General features: G+C 51.1%; 1 protein-coding gene across 1 annotated transcript in view; it reads right to left on the bottom strand.

The window, feature by feature from the left end:
* The window catches only part of LOC125449734 (thrombospondin type-1 domain-containing protein 4-like), an 85,771-nt gene extending 70,758 nt beyond the window's left edge, over nucleotides 1–15,013 (bottom strand). Inside the window, exon 1 of the mRNA XM_059642973.1 lies at nucleotides 14,743–15,013. The gene's annotated coding sequence lies outside the window, so the exon portion shown is untranslated. The remainder of the gene's footprint in view (nucleotides 1–14,742) is intronic.
* Between the last annotated feature and the right edge of the window lie 7,510 nt (nucleotides 15,014–22,523).

Genomic DNA, 22,523 nt, shown 5'->3' with positions numbered 1-22,523 from the left:
TAACACACTCGGACACTCACTAACACACAGGGACACTCACTAACACTCAGGGACACTCACTAACGCACAGGGACTCTCACTAACACACAGGGACACTCACTAACACACACAGACACTAACACACTCGGACTCTCACTAACACACAGGGACACTCACTAACACTCAGGGACACTCACTAACGCACAGGGACACTCACTAACACTCAGGGACACTCACTAACACTCAGGGACACTCACTAACACACAGGGACACTCACTAATACACAGGGACACTCACTAACACACAGGGACACTCACTAACACACTGGGACACTCACTAATACACAGGGACACTCACTAACACACAGGGACACTCACTAACACACTGGGACACTCACTAACACACAGGGACGCTCACTAACACACACAGGGACACTCACGAACACACAGGGACTCTCACTAACACACACAGACACTAACACACTCGGACACTCACTAACACACAGGGACTCTCACTAACACACTCGGACACTCACTAACACACAGGGACTCTCACTAACACACTCGGACACTCACTAACACACAGGGACTCTCACTAACACTCAGGGACACTCACTAACACACAGGGACTCTCACTAACACACACAGACACTCACTAACACACTGGGACTCTCACTAACACACACAGACACTAACACACTCGGACACTCACTAACACACAGGGACACTCACTAACACACAGGGACTCTCACTAACACACACAGACACTCACTAACACACAGGGACACTCGCTAACACACACAGACACTAACACACTCGGACACTCACTAACACACAGGGACACTCACTAACACACAGGGACTCTCACTAACACACAGGGACTCTCACTAACACACACGGACTCTCACTAACACACAGGGACACTCACTAACACACAGGGACTCTCACTAACACACAGGGACACTCACTAACACACTGGGACTCTCACTAACACACAGGGACACTCACTAACACACAGCGACACTCACTAACACACAGGGACACTCACTAACACAAAGGGACTCTCACTAACACACAGGGACTCTCACTAACACACAGGGACACTCACTAACACACACGGACACTCACTAACACACAGGGACACTCACTAACACACAGGGGCTCTCACTAACACACACAGACACTAACACACTCGGACACTCACTAACACACAGGGACTCTCACTAACACACAGACACTCACTAACACACAGGGACACTCACTAACACACACAGACACTCACTAACACACAGCGACTCTCACTAACACACAGGGACACTCACTAACACACAGGGACACTCACTAACACACAGGGAATCTCACTAACACACAGGGAATCTCACTAACACACAGGGACTCTCACTAACACACACAGGGACACTCACTAACACACAGGGACTCTCACTAACACACACAGGGACACTCACTAACACACAGGGACTCTCACTAACACACACGGACACTCACTAACACACAGGGACACTCACTAACACACAGGGACTCTCACTAACACACACAGACACTAACACACTCGGACACTCACTAACACACAGGGACTCTCACTAACACACACAGACACTAACACACTCGGACACTCACTAACACACAGGGACTCTCACTAACACACAGACACTCACTAACACACAGGGACACTCACTAACACACACAGACACTCACTAACACACAGCGACTCTCACTAACACTCAGGGACACTCACTAACACTCAGGGACACTCACTAACACACAGGGACACTCACTAACACACAGGGAATCTCACTAACACACAGGGACTCTCCCTAACACACAGGGACTCTCACTAACACACACACGGACACTCACTAACACACAGGGACTCTCACTAACACACTCGGACACTCACTAACACACACAGGGACACTCACTAACAGACACAGGGACACTCACTAACACACAGGGGCTCTCACTAACACACAGGGACACTCACTAACACACAGGGGCTCTCACTAACACACAGGGACACTCACTAACACACTGGGACTCTCACTAACACACAGGGACTCTCACTAACACACAGGGACACTCACTAACACACAGGGACTCTCACTAACACACTGGGACACTCACTAATACACAGGGGCACTCACTAACACACAGGGACACTCACTAACACACACAGACACTAACACACTCGGACACTCACTAACACACAGGGACACTCACTAACACACAGGGACACTCACTAACACTCACAGACACTAACACACTCGGACACTCACTAACACACAGGGACACTCACTAATACACAGGGACACTCACTAACACACAGGGACTCTCACTAACACACAGGGACACTCACTAACACTCACAGACACTAACACACTCGGACACTCACTAACACACAGGGACACTCACTAATACACTGGGACACTCACTAATACACAGGGACACTCACTAACACACAGGGACACTCGCTAACACACACAGACACGAACACACTCGGACACTCACTAACACACAGGGACACTCACTAACACACAGGGACTCTCACTAACGCACAGGGACTCTCACTAACACACAGGGACACTCACTATCACACAGGGACTCTCACTAACACACAGGGACTGTCACTAACGCACAGGGACGCTCACTAACACACAGGGACACTCACTAACACACAGGGACACTCACTAACACACAGGGACTCTCACTAACACACACAGACACTAACACACTCGGACACTCACTAACACACAGGGACTCTCACTAACACACAGACACTCACTAACACACAGGGACACTCACTAACACACACAGACACTAACACACTCGGACACTCACTAACAGACAGGGACACTCACTAACACACTCGGACACTCACTAACACACAGGGACTCTCACTAACACAAAGGGACTCTCACTAACACACAGGGACACTCACTAACACACAGGGACACTCACTAACACACAGGGACTCTCACTAACACACAGGGACACTCACTAACACAAAGGGACTCTCACTAACACACAGGGACTCTCACTAACACACAGGGACACTCACTAACTCACAGGGACTCTCACTAACACACAGGGACACTCACTAACACTCACAGACACTAACACATTCGGACACTCACTAACACACAGGGACTCTCACTAACACACAGGGACACTCACTAACACAAAGGGACTCTCACTAACACACAGGGACACTCACTAACACACAGGGACACTCACTAACACACAGGGACACTCACTAACACACAGGGACTCTCACTAACACACAGGGACACTCACTAATACACAGGGACACTCACTAACACACAGGGACACTCACTAACACACACAGGGACACTCACTGACACACTGGGACTCTCACTAACACACAGGGACACTCACTAACACACAGGGACACTCGCTAACACACAGGGACACTCACTAACACACAGGGACTCTCACTAACACACTCGGACACTCACTAACACACAGGGACACTCACTAACACACAGGGACACTCGCTAACACACACAGGGACACTCACTAACACACAGGGACACTCACTAACATACAGGGACTCTCACTAACACACAGGGACACTCGCTAACACACAGGGACACTCACTAACACACACAGACACTAACACACTCGGACACTCACTAATACACAGGGACACTCACTAACACACAGGGACACTCACTAACACACAGGGACACTCACTAACACACAGGGACTCTCACTAACACACAGGGACACTCACTAACACACAGGGACTCTCACTAACACACAGGGACTCTCACTAACACACAGGGACACTCACTAACACACAGGGACACTCGCTAACACACAGGGACTCTCACTAATACACAGGGACTCTCACTAACACACACAGGGACACTCACTAACACACAGGGACACTCACTAACGCACTGGGACTCTCACTAACACACAGGGACACTCACTAACACACAGGGACTCTCACTAACACACAGGGACACTCACTAACACACTGGGACTCTCACTAACACACAGGGACACTCACTAACACACAGGGACACTCACTAACACACACAGACACTCACTAACACACAGGGACACTCACTAACACACAGGGACTCTCACTAACACACAGGGACTCTCACTAACACACAGGGACACTCACTAACACACAGGGACTCTCACTAACACACAGGGACACTCACTAACACACACAGACACTCACTAACACACAGGGACTCTCACTAACACACAGGGACTCTCACTAACACACAGGGACACTCACTAACACACAGGGACTCTCACTAACACACAGGGACACTCACTAACACACAGGGACACTCACTAACACACAGGGACTCTCACTAACACACAGCAACTCTCACTAACACTCAGGGACACTCACTAACACACAGGGACACTCACTAACACACTAGGACACTCACTAACACACACAGGGACACTCACTAACAGACACAGGGACACTCACTAACACACAGGGACTCTCACTAACACACAGCGACACTCACTAACACACACGGATACTCACTAACACACAGGGACACTCACTAACACACAGGGACTCTCACTAACACACACAGACACTAACACACTCGGACACTCACTAACACACAGGGACTCTCACTAACACACAGACACTCACTAACACACAGGGACACTCACTAACACACACAGACACTCACTAACACACAGGGACACTCACTAACACACACAGACACTAACACACTCGGACACTCACTAACACACAGGGACACTCACTAACACACAGGGACTCTCACTAACACACAGGGACACTCACTAACACACAGGGACACTCACTGACACACAGGGGCTCTCACTAACACACAGCGACTCTCACTAACACTCAGGGACACTCACTAACACACAGGGACACTCACTAACACACAGGGACACTCACTAACACACAGGGAATCTCACTAACACACAGGGACTCTCCCTAACACACAGGGACTCTCACTAACACACACAGGGACACTCACTAACACACAGGGACTCTCACTAACACACAGGGACTCTCACTAACACACACAGGGACACTCACTAACACACAGGGACACTCACTAACACACAGGGACTCTCACTAACACACACAGGGACACTCACTAACACACAGGGACACTCACTAACACACAGGGACACTCACTAACACACAGGGACTCTCACTAACACACACAGTGACTCTCACTAACACACAGCGACTCTCACTAACACTCAGGGACACTCACTAACACACAGGGACACTCACTAACACACAGGGACACTCACTAACACACACAGGGACACTCACTAACACACAGGGACTCTCACTAACACACAGCGACTCTCACTAACACACAGGGACACTCACTAACACACAGGGACTCTCACTAACACACAGCGACTCTCACTAACACTCAGGGACACTCACTAACACACTGGGACACTCACTAACACACAGGGACTCTCACTAACACACAGGGACACTCACTAACACACAGGGACACTCACTAACACACAGGGACACTCACTAACACACAGGGACTCTCACTAACACACAGCGACTCTCACTAACACTCAGGGACACTCACTAACACACAAAGACACTCACTAACACACAGGGACACTCACTGACACACAGGGACTCTCACTAACACACAGGGACACTCACTAATACACAGGGACACTCACTAACACACAGGGACTCTCACTAACACACAGGGACACTCACTAACACACAGGGACACTCACTAACACACAGGGACTCTCACTAACACACAGCGACTCTCACTAACACTCAGGGACACTCACTAACACACTGGGACACTCACTAACACACAGGGACACTCACTAACACACAAAGACACTCACTAACACACAGGGACACTCACTAACACACAGGGAATCTCACTAACACACAGGGACACTCACTAATACACAGGGACACTCACTAACACACAGGGACACTCACTAACACACAGGGACACTCACTGACACACAGGGACTCTCACTAACACACAAAGACACTCACTAACACACAGGGACACTCACTAACACACAGGGACACTCACTGACACACAGGGACTCTCACTAACACACAAAGACACTCACTAACACACAGGGACTCTCACTAACACACTGGGACACTCACTAATACACAGGGACACTCACTAACACACAGGGACTCTCACTAACACACACAGGGACACTCACTAACACACAAAGACACTCACTAACACACAGGGACACTCACTAACACACTGGGACACTCACTAATACACAGGGGCACTCACTAACACACAGGGACACTCACTAACACACACAGACACTAACACACTCGGACACTCACTAACACACAGGGACTCTCACTAACACACAGGGACACTCACTAACACTCACAGACACTAACACACTCGGACACTCACTAACACACAGGGACACTCACTGACACACAGGGACTCTCACTAACACACAGGGACTCTCACTAACGCACAGGGACGCTCACTAACACACAGGGACTCTCACTAACACACTCGGATACTCACTAACACACACAGGGACACTCACTAACACACTGGGACACTCACTAACACACAGGGACACTCACTAACAGACACAGGGACACTCACTAACACACAGGGGCTCTCACTAACACACAGGGACACTCACTAACACACAGGGGCTCTCACTAACACACAGGGACACTCACTAACACACTGGGACTCTCACTAACACACTGGGACTCTCACTAACACACAGGGACACTCACTAACACACTGGGACTCTCACTAACACACAGGGACGCTCACTAACTCACAGGGACACTCACTAACACACACGGACACTCACTAACACACAGGGACTCTCACTAACACACAGGGACACTCACTAACACACTGGGACTCTCACTAACACACAGGGACACTCACTAACACACACGGACACTCACTAACACACAGGGACACTCACTAACACACAGGGACTCTCACTAACACACACAGACACTAACACACAGGGACACTCACTAACACACAGGGACTCTCACTAACACACAGACACTCACTAACACACAGGGACTCTCACTAACACACAGAGACACTCACTAACACACAGGGACTCTCACTAACACACAGGGACACTCACTAATACACAGGGACACTCACTAACACACAGGGACACTCACTAACACACTGGGACTCTCACTAACACACACAGACACTAACACACTCGGACACTCACTAACACACAGGGACTCTCACTAACACACAGGGACTCTCCCTAACACACAGGGACTCTCCCTAACACACAGGGACTCTCACTAACACACAGGGACACTCACTAACACACAGGGACTCTCACTAACACACAGGGACACTCACTAACACACAGGGACTCTCACTAACACACAGAGACACTCACTAACACACAGGGACTCTCCCTAACACACAGGGACTCTCACTAACACACAGGGACACTCACTAACACACAGGGACTCTCACTAACACACAGGGACACTCACTAACACACAGGGGCACTCACTAACACACAGGGACACTCACTAACACACTGGGACTCTCACTAACACACACAGACACTAACACACTCGGACACTCACTAACACACAGGGACTCTCACTAACACACAGGGACTCTCCCTAACACACAGGGACTCTCCCTAACACACAGGGACTCTCACTAACACACACAGGGACACTCACTAACACACAGGGACTCTCACTAACACACTGGGACACTCACTAACACACACGGACTCTCACTAACACACAGGGACACTCACTAACACAAAGGGACTCTCACTAACACACAGGGACACTCACTAACACACAGGGACTCTCACTAACACACAGGGACACTCACTAATACACAGGGACACTCACTAACACACAGGGACTCTCACTAACACACAGGGACACTCACTAACACACACAGACACTAACACACTCGGACACTCACTAACACACAGGGACACTCACTAACACACAGGGACACTCACTAACACACACAGACACTAACACACTCGGACACTCACTAACACACAGGGACACTCACTAACACACACAGACACTAACACACTCGGACACTCACTAACACACAGGGACAATCACTAACACACAGGGACTCTCACTAACACACACAGGGACACTCACTAACACACAGGGACTCTCACTAACACACAGGGACACTCACTAACACAAAGGGACTCTCACTAACACACAGGGACACTCACTAACACACAGGGACACTCACTAACACACAGGGACTCTCACTAACACACTGGGACACTCACTAACACACAGGGACTCTCACTAACACACAGGGACTCTCACTAACACACAGGGACACTCACTAACACAAAGGGACTCTCACTAACACACAGGGAATCTCACTAACACACAGGGACACTCACTAACACACAGGGACTCTCACTAACACACAGGGAATCTCACTAACACACAGGGACACTCACTAACACACAGGGACTCTCACTAATACACAGGGACACTCACTAACACACAGGGACTCTCACTAACACACTGGGACACTCACTAACACACAGGGACTCTCACTAACACACAGGGACACTCACTAACACACAGGGAATCTCACTAACACACAGGGACACTCACTAACACACAGGGACTCTCACTAACACACAGGGACACTCACTAACACACAGGGACACTCACTAACACACAGGGACTCTCACTAACACACAGGGACACTCACTAACACACAGGGACTCTCACTAACACACTGGGACACTCACTAACACACACGGACACTCACTAACACACAGGGACTCTCACTAACACACAGGGACACTCACTAACACTCACAGACACTAACACACTCGGACACTCACTAACACACAGGGACACTCACTAATACACAGGGACACTCACTAACACTCACAGACACTAACACACTCGGACACTCACTAACACACAGGGACTCTCACTAACACACAGGGACACTCACTAACACACAGGGACTCTCACTAACCCACAGGGACTCTCACTAACACACAGGGGCACTCACTAACACACAGGGGCACTCACTAACACACACAGACACTAACACACTCGGACACTCACTAACGCACACAGACACTAACACACTCGGACACTCTCTAACTGACACTCACTTAACACACAGATACTACACAGTCACACATTCTCTCTGACACACATAGACACTCCCACACACAGGTACTAACACACTGACACTAACACACACACTCGCTAACACACTCAGACACTTGTTTACACACTCAGGTTACACACTCAGACACTTGCTAACACACTCAGACACATACCCATTTTAAGTGGAGAGCCCTATCTCCCATTAATAAGATTATCAGTGGAGCAGCCCCAGGGGGATGGATCCACCTTCCCTGGCGTTCTGAAGTGTTGCTGACCTCGGTGTATCAGAGCATTCCAAGGGCACATGAAATAGAGTGAGCTGGAGATGGGATGCTCCCCATGGCTGGGGACTGTGAAGAATAATGATTTTAGAACAACCTCCGGGTCTGGGTCTAAGCGGGACTCAAACCTAGAGCCTGCAGCCTAATCAGGGGCCACAATTTCAGGAGAAGGGAGCGGCCTGTTTAGAACTGAGGTGTGAAGGAATTTCTTCACTCGGAGTCTGATGACCTTCAGGAAGAGGGTGAGAGTCAGTGTTTGAAGAAAGAGTTTCTGGACACAGGGCAGCAAAGTGCACAGGGCAATGGAAGCATGCCATAATGCGAAGTGGGTCCATTCCCAGCTGTGCTAAAAGTACCTTGACCAGAATAGCAGAGAGTACCATGGGCATGGTAACTTGACATGGAATGAGAAAGAAATACCAGACAGGACAGGGAAAGGAAATGCAGAGTGAAAGCTACTGATTTGTAAGGGTGCTACCAGGATCTGTAAAAATCTTCAGTCACCAGACGATGTGGGACAGTTCTCAGAAAAAGAGAAAAGACACGAGATTACTGGGCACAGACATTTAACTTTCTTTTGGAGTTGGTCAGGGTCGTTGTGAATGAGAGAATATTTTAAAAGATGCATTCATGGGCACGTGTGCACGGAGTGTGTATCTCAGCCCATCCCTAATTGCCGCTTGAGACGATGGGGCAGCCTCCTGTTTGAGCTGTTGCGGGGTCTATCTCCCAAAGTAGGGACAGTGCCGAAAGGGAGGGAATTCCAGGATTTTCACTCTGAAGGAACAGACGATATATTTCCAGGTCGGGATGGCGTGTGTGAGAGAGTAGAGAGTGTGTGTGTGAGAGAGAGTGTGTGTGAGAGAGAGTGTGTGTGTGAGAGTGTGTGTGTGAGAGAGAGTGTGTGTGAGAGAGAGAGTGTGTGTGAGAGAGAGTGTGTGTGTGAGAATGTGTGTGTGAGAGAGAGTGTGTGTGTGAGAGTGTGTGTGTGAGAGAGAGAGTGTGTGAGAGAGTAGAGAGCGTGTGTGTGTGAGAGTGTGTGTGTGAGAGTAGAGAGTGTGTGTGTGTGTGAGAGTGTGTGTGTGAGAGTGAGTGTGTGTGAGGGAGTAGAGAGTGTGTGTGTGAGAGAGAGAGTGTGTGTGTGAGAGTAGAGAGTGTGTGTGAGAGAGTAGAGAGCGTGTGTGTGAGAGTAGAGAGTGTGTGTGTGAGAGAGAGAGTGTGTGTGTGAGAGAGTAGAGAGTCTGTGTGAGAGAGTAGAGAGTGTGTGAGAGAGTAGAGAGTGTGTGTGTGAGAGTAGAGAGTGTGTGTGAGAGAGTAGAGAGCGTGTGTGTGAGAGTAGAGAGTGTGTGTGTGAGAGAGAGAGTGTGTGTGTGAGAGTAGAGAGTGTGTGTGAGAGAGTAGAGAGTGTGTGTGAGAGAGAGAGAGTGTGTGTGTGAGAGTAGAGAGTGTGTGTGAGAGAGTAGAGAGTCTGTGAGAGAGTAGAGAGTGTGTGTGTGAGAGTAGAGAGTGTGTGTGAGAGAGTAGAGAGTGTGTGTGAGAGAGAGAGTGTGTGTGAGAGAGTAGAGAGTCTGTGTGAGAGAGTAGAGAGTGTGTGAGAGAGTAGAGAGTGTGTGTGTGAGAGTAGAGAGTGTGTGTGAGAGAGTAGAGAGTGTGTGTGAGAGAGAGAGTGTGTGTGAGAGAGAGAGTGTGTGTGTGAGAGAGTAGAGAGTCTGTGTGAGAGAGTAGAGAGTGTGTGAGAGAGTAGAGAGTGTGTGTGTGAGAGTAGAGAGTGTGTGTGTGAGAGTAGAGAGTGCGTGTGAGAGAGTAGAGAGTGCGTGTGAGAGTAGAGAGTGTGTGTGAGAGAGAGAGTGTGTGTGAGAGAGAGAGTGTGTGTGTGAGAGAGTAGAGAGTCTGTGTGAGAGAGTAGAGAGTGTGTGAGAGAGTAGAGAGCGTGTGTGTGAGAGTAGAGAGTGTGTGTGTGAGAGTAGAGAGTGTGTGTGTGAGAGAGAGAGTGTGTGTGTGAGAGAGAGAGAGTGTGTGTGAGAGAGAGAGTGTGTGTGTGAGAGAGTAGAGAGTCTGTGTGAGAGAGTAGAGAGTGTGTGAGAGAGTAGAGAGTGTGTGTGAGAGAGAGAGTGTGTGTGAGAGAGAGAGTGTGTGTGTGAGAGAGTAGAGAGTCTGTGTGAGAGAGTAGAGAGTGTGTGAGAGAGTAGAGAGCGTGTGTGTGAGAGTAGAGAGTGTGTGTGAGAGAGGAGAGAGAGTGTGTGTGAGAGAGTAGAGAGTCTGTGTGAGAGTAGAGAGTGTGTGTGAGAGAGTAGAGAGCGTGTGTGTGAGAGTAGAGAGTGTGTGTGTGAGAGTAGAGAGTGTGTGTGTGAGAGTAGAGAGTGCGTGTGAGAGAGTAGAGAGCGTGTGTGTGAGAGTAGAGAGTGTGTGTGAGAGAGGAGAGAGAGTGTGTGTGAGAGAGTAGAGAGTCTGTGTGAGAGTAGAGAGTGTGTGTGAGAGAGTAGAGAGCGTGTGTGTGAGAGTAGAGAGTGTGTGTGAGAGAGGAGAGAGTGTGTGTGAGAGAGCGTGTGTGTGTGTGTGTGTGTGTGTGTGTGTGTGTGAGAGAGGGAGAGTGTGTGTGTGAGAGTAGAGAGTGTGTGTGCGTGTGAGAGTGTGTGTGTGTGTGTGAGAGAGAGGCAATAAGAATATGCACATGTGTGATGCCCCTGCAGACGAATAGCCCACCCCTAGCAGACAACGGCGGAAAAGCCCAAGGGCAGGTAGGGTGGTTGAGCTGATGAAACTTGGAGCATGTGTCCACCTGCTTCCCCGGTCCCCCACTTCCCGCACCCCCATCCACCACCTTGAGATCTTGAGGACTGCCATCCAGGAGCAGGGCCCGTTGCACGTTCCAGGACTTTCCCAGGCCGGGGTCCGGAGCCCAAATCGTCCGGAGACTGAGAACGAAGAGACATTGTGTGGTGTTCTCTACAGAGCGAGTGCACAAGGCTCACTTTCTTTAATACGACACAGCAGGAGCGGCCCTCAAACACAATCCCCCAGTGTCCCCCTCATTTCCATCTGCTATTTTGCCCAACGTGACCAGAACCCATTCCCAATCGTCTCTGGTGAACCCATTCTTAGTCAAAACATTCCCGCAGTCTCTGTGCCGGAGATTCCACATTCCCTGTGATTTCTCACTCCCTTTGGCTGCTCTCTGTCTCTCTCTCTCTCCAGCCCTTTTTCTCATCTGCGTCCCCTCCCCTCTTTCTCCCTGCCACCTCCTTCAGAGCCGTTTCTCCTTTCATCTGCCCATTGTGGTCTGTCTGTAATTATGCCACCGGCCTCTCCTCCCTTTCAACTGTTTTCTCTTAACCATTAACAAGCTCAGTCGTCACATAGATCCTCCCCTGTAATCTTACTGCCCTCTTCCCACTCATTTCCTCCACCAACACTACCACACTCACATACAAACTGCCCCATTAGCTTTCGTCACTGAGTTTCTGCTACAGATTAGGCCGTTCGGCTCCTCTGCCTCGTACTGGTGTTTCCACTCCATGCTACCCTCATCATTCTTCTCTCCCTCCCAGTGTTTGTTTGGCTTACCCACCGACTTTAATCTCTGCTATTGCACTGTTCCCACTCCCTGCGGAAGCAAGTCCACCATTCTACCCCACACCTCCCCCCCCCCCCTCAACACTTGCTGTGGGAACGAGTCCCCCATTCTACACCCCCATCACTCCCCATGGGAGTGAGTCCTTCATTCTTCCCTCCCACTCCCTGTGGGAGCAAGTCCCCCATTCTCTCTCCCGCCCCCACCCCCACTCCCTGTGGGAGTGAGTTTGCTATTTGATAGCCCCCGTCACTCCATACAGGAGTGAGGCCCACACAGAGAAACATTGGAGTTTATTCTTCGAGGATGTGTATGCAGGAAACTTCCGAACTGAGCACAGAAGCTGTAGGGGGATGAGGGAGAAAGCTGACATTAGCAACCCCCTCTCCCCACCAACGCCAGGCAGATGACTCAGAACGTTCTGGAACACTGTATCTCAAGGTCCCGCCGGCTTGGAGCATCACATGAGAGCAGAAGTAGGCCGTTCAGCCCTTCGAGTCTGCTCAGTCATTCAGTGCTTCACCCAGTTCTCAATTATAAAATAAAATTGGTCTGTCTCAGCCAGTGTGACTGAAACGGAGGACAGAGGGGGGGTCAGGCTTGAGTCCCATGTCGGGAGCAGATAGAAAATATGGGTTCGAATCCCACTGATTATTCTTAAAGCACTCCCATTTCAGTATGGGTACACTCCCAGGGAAGGAAATCCGCCCACCTTACCCAGGCAGGCCCTACATGTGATTCCAGATCCCACACAGCGATGGGACTAACTCTGAGCTGCCCTCTGAAACATCTCTGGGCTGGACATTCAGTTCAAGGAGTAATTAGGGAGAAGTTACCTTGCCAGCCCAGGCAGTGACCTGTCCCTCGAGTAGACAGCCTGGTCCTTAGATCCTCGTACATTGTCCCTTCAATTCCCACCTGGTCTCTCTCTCTCTTTCACACACACACATGCATGTACATATACTTCTACATCCTTGTTTGAATCTGTCTGCACTCTTTCAGGATTAAGAAATTTACTGTTTTTCTGCTTCCTCTCTAAGTCCTGCTAAGCCCTTCAACTCTCTAAAGATCTTTAATCTCTCTCACACACACAGACACACATTCATAGGAACACACACTCACTCACAGGCACATACTCACACAGACAGACTGACACACACTCACTGGGCACGCACACTGACACATACTCTTACAGAAATACAGACGCACACACATTCACAGAGACACACACAGACATGCACACACACACTCAGACACACTCATGCAGCTGTACATTCACAGATGCATACACATACACTCTCATGGATATACACACTCAGAGACACAGATGTACACACACTCACGTAGATATACACGCACAGAGAGACACAGAAACACACACTCACAAGTATACACACACACTCATGTAGATATACACACACGCTTACAGAGAGACACATACACTCACACAGAGACAGACATACACATTCTGATAGAGATACAGAAGCAAACACACTCACAGAGACACACACCCACACTCGCATGTATAAACACACACGCCCAGAGACACAGACACACACACACACTCAGAGACACAGACACACACACACACACACACACACACTCAGAGACACAGAAGCACACATACTCCCATGAATATATGCACATACAGTCACTCACGCAGAAGAAAACCACATCTTTTCGGAAAAAGTCCCCCTTAAATCTGAGGAATTGAGAGCGAACCTTTGAGATAGCATGCAGTTTCTGCTCGTGCAGGGTCTCCCGCCCAGCTCCGAATCCCACAGGCAGCTTCAGTTGAGAGACGCGTTGCAACTGTGAAGTTTTTCACATTACTGCAAGTTTCAAAAACAAGGCTGAGATCTTAGTTCCTTCACTCTGGAGCGGGGGAAGTTCTCTGCTGCTCCAATCCTCTCTCCCTCTCTCTTTCTCTCTGTCTCACACACACACTCCAGCCTCCCTCCTTTACTTCAAAAATAATAGCCTGCAGCTACTCTGCTTACCGTACTTTCCAAAGCCACAGACTCTCCACCACGTTCAGACCCACAGCCTCCCAGCTTTCAGACACTGGAAGGTCCAAGCATTAACCCGCTCTACCCCGTTTCCCTCTGAGTTTTAACTCCATGTGCTCCAGATCTCTGTCTCCTTTAACTCCGTATAGTCCAGGATACCTCTGCTTTAACTCCATGATCCAAGCTGTCTCTGACCAATATAAGCAGGTTTAGCCCTGTCTGAGCTGGTTCAGTCTGACCTGGGTTTAGCTCTGTCTGACCTGGTTCAGTCTGACCCGGGTTTAGCTCTGTCTGTCCTGGTTCAGTCTGACCCGGGTTTAGCCCTGTCTGACCTGGTTCAGTCTGACCCGGGTTTAGCCCTGTCTGTCCTGGTTCAGTCTGACCCGGGTTTAGCCCTGTCTGACCTGGTTCAGACTGACCCGGGTTTGCTCTGTCTGTCCTGGTTCAGTCTGACCCGGGTTTAGCCCTGTCTGTCCTGGTTCAGTCTGACCCGGGTTTAGCCCTGTCTGACCTGGTTCAGACTGACCCGGGTTTGCTCTGTCTGTCCTGGTTCAGTCTGACCCGGGTTTAGCCCTGTCTGTACTGGTTCAGTCTGACCCGGGTTTAGCCCTGTCTGACCTGGTTCAGACTGACCCGGGTTTGCTCTGTCTGTCCTGGTTCAGTCTGACCCGGGTTTAGCCCTGTCTGTCCTGGTTCAGTCTGACCCGGGTTTAGCCCTGTCTGACCTGGCTTCCAGGTTTAGCCCTGTCTGACCTGGTTCAGTCTGACCCGGGTTTAGCCCTGTCTGACCTGGTTCAGTCTGACCCGGGTTTAGCTCTGTCTGTCCTGGTTCAGTCTGACCCGGGTTTAGCCCTGCCTGACCTGGTTCAGTCTGACCCGGGTTTAGCCCTGTCTGACCTGGTTCAGTCTGACCCGGGTTTAGCTCTGTCTGACCTGGTTCAATCTGACCCGGGTTTAGCCCTGTCTGTCCTGGTTCAGTCTGACCCGGGTTTAGCCCTGTCTGACCTGGTTCAGTCTGACCCGGGTTTAGCCCTGTATGACCTGGTTCAGTCTGACCCGGGTTTAGCTCTGTCTGTCCTGGTTCAGTCTGACCCGGGTTTAGCCCTGTCTGTCCTGGTTCAGTCTGACCCGGGTTTAGCCCTGTCTGAACCTGTTCAGTCTGACCCGGGTTTAGCTCTGTCTGTCCTGGTTCAGTCTGACCCGGGTTTAGCTCTGTCTGTCCTGGTTCAGTCTGACCCGGGTTTAGCCCTGTCTGAACCTGTTCAGTCTGACCCGGGTTTAACTCTGTCTGACCTGGTTCAGTCTGACCCGGGTTTAGCCCTGTATGACCTGGTTCAGTCTGACCCGGGTTTAGCTCTGTCTGTCCTGGTTCAGTCTGACCCGGGTTTAGCCCTGTCTGTCCTGGTTCAGTCTGACCCGGGTTTAGCCCTGTCTGAACCTGTTCAGTCTGACCCGGGTTTAGCTCTGTCTGTCCTGGTTCAGTCTGACCCGGGTTTAGCCCTGTCTGTCCTGGTTCAGTCTGACCCGGGTTTAGCCCTGTCTGAACCTGTTCAGTCTGACCCGGGTTTAGCTCTGTCTGTCCTGGTTCAGTCTGACCCGGGTTTAGCTCTGTCTGTCCTGGTTCAGTCTGACCCGGGTTTAGCCCTGTCTGAACCTGTTCAGTCTGACCCGGGTTTAACTCTGTCTGACCTGGTTCAGTCTGACCCGGGTTTAGCCCTGTCTGACCTGGTTCAGTCTGACCCGGGTTTAGCCCTGTCTGACCTGGTTCAGTCTGACCCGGGTTTAGCCCTGTCTGTCGCAGTTCAGTCTGACCGTGTTTAGCCCTGTCTGAACCTGTTCAGTCTGACCCGAGTTGAGACCTGCCTATCCCTGCCGTTCTGCTTTGGCGGGACAGAATAAACCAATTTTGTGCCCCTCCCTCCCAACGTGACATTGATGAAATTCCGATCTAATGTTTAAAGTTCCCAGTTTCTGCTTGGTGACTCATCTGTGCGTTTGGACCTTGGTATCCCGAACTAACTCCTGCTTGTTTAGACTGACATGTCTCTATTTCGTAATGACACTGAAACAAACTTCGGAAAACAGGCTGCGGGCAAAATAAATTTCCTTTTTCTGTCTCTACCTCGCTCCACGCTCAGTTCGTGTACACACACTCACACATGATCCTTAATCCTCTGACATCTCACACCCACTCTGCTCAACGAAGGTCCAACCACGTGCATTCAGATAGCACCAGAAGCAGTGGATCAGTACCACAGACGTGTGAAGCAGTCCCACTTAACGGGGGAACAGCACTGCACAAGCCCGGGCACAGAGGGGGCAGTCGTAAGGCGTGCTTAAAGCAAGGTGGGGGGGGAGAAGTTGAGGCAGGGGTTTCCTGCTCCCCCTACACCCCCTCCCTATCTCTGTCACCCCCTCCAGCCCCCTACACCCCCTCCCTATCTCTGTCACCTCCTCCAGCCCCCTACACCCCCTCCCTATCTCTGTCACCCCCTCCAGCCCCCTACACCCCCTCCCTGTCTCTGTCACCTCCTCCAGCCCCCTACACCCCCTCCCTATCTCTGTCACCCCCTCCAGCCCCCTACAACCCCTCCCTATCTCTGTCACCCCCTCCAACCCCCTACACTCCCTCCCTATCTCTGTCACCCCCTCCAACCCCCTACACCCCCTCCCTATCTCTGTCACCCCCTCCATCCCCCTACACCCCCTCCCTATCTCTGTCACCCCCTTCAACCCTCTACACCCCCTCCCTATCTCTGTCACCCCCGCACCCCCTACACCCCCTTCCTATCTCTGTCACCCCCTCCCTATCTCTGTCACCCCCTCCAGCCCCCTACACCCCCTCCCTATCTCTGTCACCCCCTCCATCCCCCTACAACCCCTCCCTATCTCTGTCACCCCCTCCATCCCCCTACAACCCCTCCCTATCTCTGTCACCCCCTCCAACCCCCTACACCCCCTCCCTATCTCTGTCACCCCCTCCAACCCCCTACACCCCCTCCCTATCTCTGTCACCCCCTCCATCCCCCTACACCCCCTCCCTATCTCTGTCACCCCCTCCAACCCTCTACACCCCCTCCCTATCTCTGTCACCCCTGCACCCCCTACACCCCCTTCCTATCTCTGTCACCCCCTCCCTATCTCTGTCACCTCCTCCAGCCCCCTACACCCCCTCCCTATCTCTGTCACCCCCTCCATCCCCCTACACCCCCTCCCTATCTCTGTCACCCCCTCCAGCCCCCTACACCCCCTCCCTATCTCTGTCACCCCCTCCAACCCCTACACCCCCTCCCTGCATCTGTCACCTCCTCGAACTCCTACACCCTTCCTTCTCTCTGTGACGTCCTCCAGTCCCTACACCCCTGCCTATCTCTATAGCCTGCTCCAGCCCCTACACCCCTCTCTATCTCTATCAACCCCTCCAGCCCCTATACCTCTCCCTACCTCTATAGCACCTCCATCCCCTAAACCTCTGTCTACCTCTATAGCCTCCTCCAGCCCTGCACTTCTCCCTATTTCTGTCATGTCCTATGACCTTCCAAGATCTCTGCAGTCTTCCACTCCCGACCTGATTCCCATCACTCTGCCACTGGGGTCCATACCTTCAGCTGCTCTGGGGAGGGGATTCCTGAGGTCTGGAATTCCCTCTGTAAACCACTCTGCACTCTCTCTCTCTCTGTCTCTCCGTCTATCTATAAGAAGCCACTTGAAATGGTCCTCTTTGACCAGAGATATTGGTTACACATTCTTAATATCTCCCAACAACGCCCAACCCCTACTCATCTCCCAAACCTGCCCAACCAGGGCTTCAGTGTGGGATATCTGCTCCTCCGGGTGTGCCAGCCCCCCGCCTTCCTGCCAGGGGATTGGATTCCCACCCCCCGACTCAGTGAGATTCCATAAACCAATGACCCCAGAATCATGAGATCTACAGGGTACTTGATGGAGAGCACATAGGGAGGGAGGGCGATCTACCGTTATATAGGGGACGGAGTTGAACCGAGACGATTATGGGGAAGCCTTAGGGAGCAGCAGGAGGCCTTTTGGTCCACCCTGTGTGCACTGGCTCCCCATGACCTAATGCTTGGGCCTGTAATCCTTGAGCACCATATTCTATCCAGACAACTATTCAGTCCCCCTTTTGAACGCTCTCGATTGAACCTGCCTCCATTCTATGCCAGACCACTCAGTCAGTGTTACAATCGCGGGGAGGGTAGGGGCTTCTAATCTAATGGTACAACAGGAATGACAAGCACAGCAACCTAAAACAAATCCAACATTTACATTTCTTGTAAGTGACGTGAAAGGGGAGGGGTGGGGGGATTGCTTTCCGACAGCAGGATACAAACAGTGATGGGTGTGCATTCTCCTGAAGCCATGATCTCCCCAGAAATGGGGGAAGGGTCTTGCCCCCTACAAATCTCTTCCCGATATCGTACTGGGCCATGGAGCGAAGACCTGGATTGCAGGCCCAAGCCTGTCGGTGAGGGCGTTGTGGAGGGGTGCGGAAAGATCCGCTGCGGAGTTTTCAGGGGTTAAATGTCGCTACTCTGAGGAGAGCCAGCGAGCTGACCGGGCTGGCCCATGACTTCAGTCTTGACGCTCACTGACCTCAGCGCAAATGAGGAGACTGCAGCCTAGAAACGGTACAAATGGCAACACTTCAAAATGAAAACCCCAGCAAAATAATAAGAACACAGCCCTGACAGATGTTATTCCAAACATAAATTCAGTGAGGGAGCGGCGGAGGAAATGTGTCGAAATACAGTTTAATCTCGGCTCTGCACTGAAATATTTGAGGCCCCAGCAGGGGGTTACTTGAGGAACTTGGGATCATTCTCCAAATACGTGTCAAATATTTAACACACATTACTGTTCCCCCAAATCAAATCCTCCCAGGACAGGGACAGCACAAGGTTGGATACAGCATAAATCTCCGTTACACTGTCCCCATCAAACACCCCGGCACGGGGATAGATACAGAGCAAAGCTAACTCTACATTGTTCCTCATCAGCAACTCCCAGGGACAGGGACAGCACTGGGTTAGATACAGAGTAAAGCTCTTTCTATGCTATCCCCCCAGCTCCATTATTCAAACACTTCCCAGGACAGGGGCAGCACGCGGTTAGATACCTATAGTCCTGTGTTTATCCTGCTCCTGGTATAAATCGGAGGATGGGGCTGAAATTCTGCCTTTGAGCTAACTCCGATGAAGAGTGAGCAGAGCAGATTGTCACTCGACAGTCTGCAAACCAAGGAACATTTGTGAGTGCGGAGAGACCACCCACAAACCGAGAAACGTCAAGACACTGTGGTAACCCATCCCACCGTGCGGTGGCAGACTTGGGATGGAGACAGCGAGGGGTGCAGTGGGCAAAGGCAGGGTGCCAGGCACAGGCTACCCCTGATGACTTCCTGGTACTCTGCAAACCCAGAGGCCACACCGAGGGAGAGGGCCAACCCCAGGCAGATAGACTTGATGGGCCAATCGGCATTCTGTTTCTGTGCTGTGGCTAGGATGGGACAGAGTGCGGGGTGGGGTGGGGGGGGGCGTTTCTGTGTCTGACTTGGTGAGTGCTTCCCATCCCCCTTGGCCCTGACCCTTCCAACCACCCAAACCTTCATATTCGTACCATCCACACCTCCCCGCACCACCCCCCCCCCCCCGCCCCCCCCCCCCCCCCCCCCCCCCCGCCACCCCGGCAACCTGTCTTCACTCTGGGGGCTTTATTCCCTACTTTGGGAATTTCCAAAGATGTTCCCTCTGCGTCATTGCGAGTGTCAGAAGCCCCTCAATGCCAAGGTCATCAGAGATGGCCCATGGGAGGGGTGAAGGGATGGGCTCAAATATGGATTGCACTGTGTTCCTGTTCTCATCCTGAACCAATGGGACATCACCCCGACCTGGAGCTTGCCATAGAGATGCACAGCACGGAAACAGGACCTTCAGTCCAACCCGTCCTTGCTGACCAGGTATCTTACATCAATCTGCGTTTGGCCCCTATCCCTCCAAACTCCTCCCACCCACGTCCCCATCCAGATGCCTTTTAAATGTTGTACCAGCTCCCACCCCTTCTCCTGACGTACACACACCACCCACTGTGTGAAAAGTTGCCCCTTAGATCCGTTTTAAATGCTTTCCCCTCTCCCTTAAACCAATGCCCCTCTAGTTTTGGACTCCCCTGCTCTGGGGGAAAAAGACCTTGGTTATTCACTCTCTCCGTGTCCCTCATCATTTTATAAACCTTTATAAAGCTCTATTTCGAAGTAAGGACGTTCCCGAGGCTCTCATGATAACAGCAGTATCTCGACATCCCCCCCAAAACCTCCACAGCAGCAGTGGGAGGGAGTTTAAATCCCGATAATTAAACAAATCTGGTGATTTTTGACAGAGTAAAAAGAGAAAAGCCGTATGGCGTGCAGATTGTAGGGAAAAACAGTTTTCAGGAAACCAGTTCACATGAGCTGGTTGACAGGGTGGAAGTTCTGCCATCCTGATTCCGTCTGGGCCTACATGTGACTCCAGACCTCCCAGTGATGGGGTTCATTGCCCCTCCGCCCCCCCTCCTGAAGCGGCCCTGACGATAACCTTTTGGGGGGAGTGCTGAGCGAGTGGGGGTCTGTAATTGTCAACTTCTTAATTTGTTAAAATTGTTTTTCTGCGGGCGGGACTGCTGTGCTTAAAGCCCACGAGGATCCAGCTGGGGCCATTTGTGTTCCCAGCCGGATTAAGGAGATGGGGAGGGGTACTGAGATGGGGATAAATGTCTTCAACTCAGAGAGTGTGGGGAGGCTCTGGAATTCTCTGGCATAGAATGTTCTCAGGACGGAATTGGGTACTTTTCGAAAGGAAGAAAGCAGTTGTGAAGGGCCGAACAGCCTACTATGCCTCTTATTCTCCCTGTTTTGATCCCATTGCTGCGGGGGCCTGGAATCACGTGTGGGCCCTGACCGGGTAAGGAGCTTGCTTCTCCCCATTATGGAAGGCCCAAGGGGTCTTGAGACGAAGCAACAGTCAGTCTGAGGCAAAACTGTTTAAACCTGGACTCCCGTGAATCAAATTTAATTGTCAGTGACTGCCCCTGGGGAGATTCGCTCAAGGGGCTCTGAAACGCTTCTAGTCCCAGGACTTCCTTCCCACCCCCTACTTGTCAAACTGTAAGACTGGCCCAGAAAGGGAGGAGGGTTCCACACGGCAGGGGACAGGCAGCGGGTTAAAGACAGGATGAGGTATGCTGAGTGTTTGAGGGAGAGGTGAGGGCAACAGGCAAAAATGGAGTGGCAGACTAAAAGGGAGAGATTGAGCATTAGGTGGAGGACAAGACACAGAGAGAGAAGCTATAAAGCCAGTAGTTACAGGACCAGAAGCAGGCCATTCGGCCCATCAAGTCAGCTCCAACATTTGATCATGGCTGATACATTTCTTGATCCCACTCTCTCTAAAACCCTTGACTCCGTTTACCAATCAAGAGTCTCTCTGACTGTATTGAAGA

Source organism: Stegostoma tigrinum, chromosome 47 (genome assembly GCF_030684315.1).
Source record: "Stegostoma tigrinum isolate sSteTig4 chromosome 47, sSteTig4.hap1, whole genome shotgun sequence".
Lineage (NCBI taxonomy): Eukaryota > Metazoa > Chordata > Chondrichthyes > Orectolobiformes > Stegostomatidae > Stegostoma > Stegostoma tigrinum.
The sequence above is the reverse complement of the archived record's forward strand: the minus strand, read 5'-3'. Positions and strand labels throughout refer to the sequence as shown.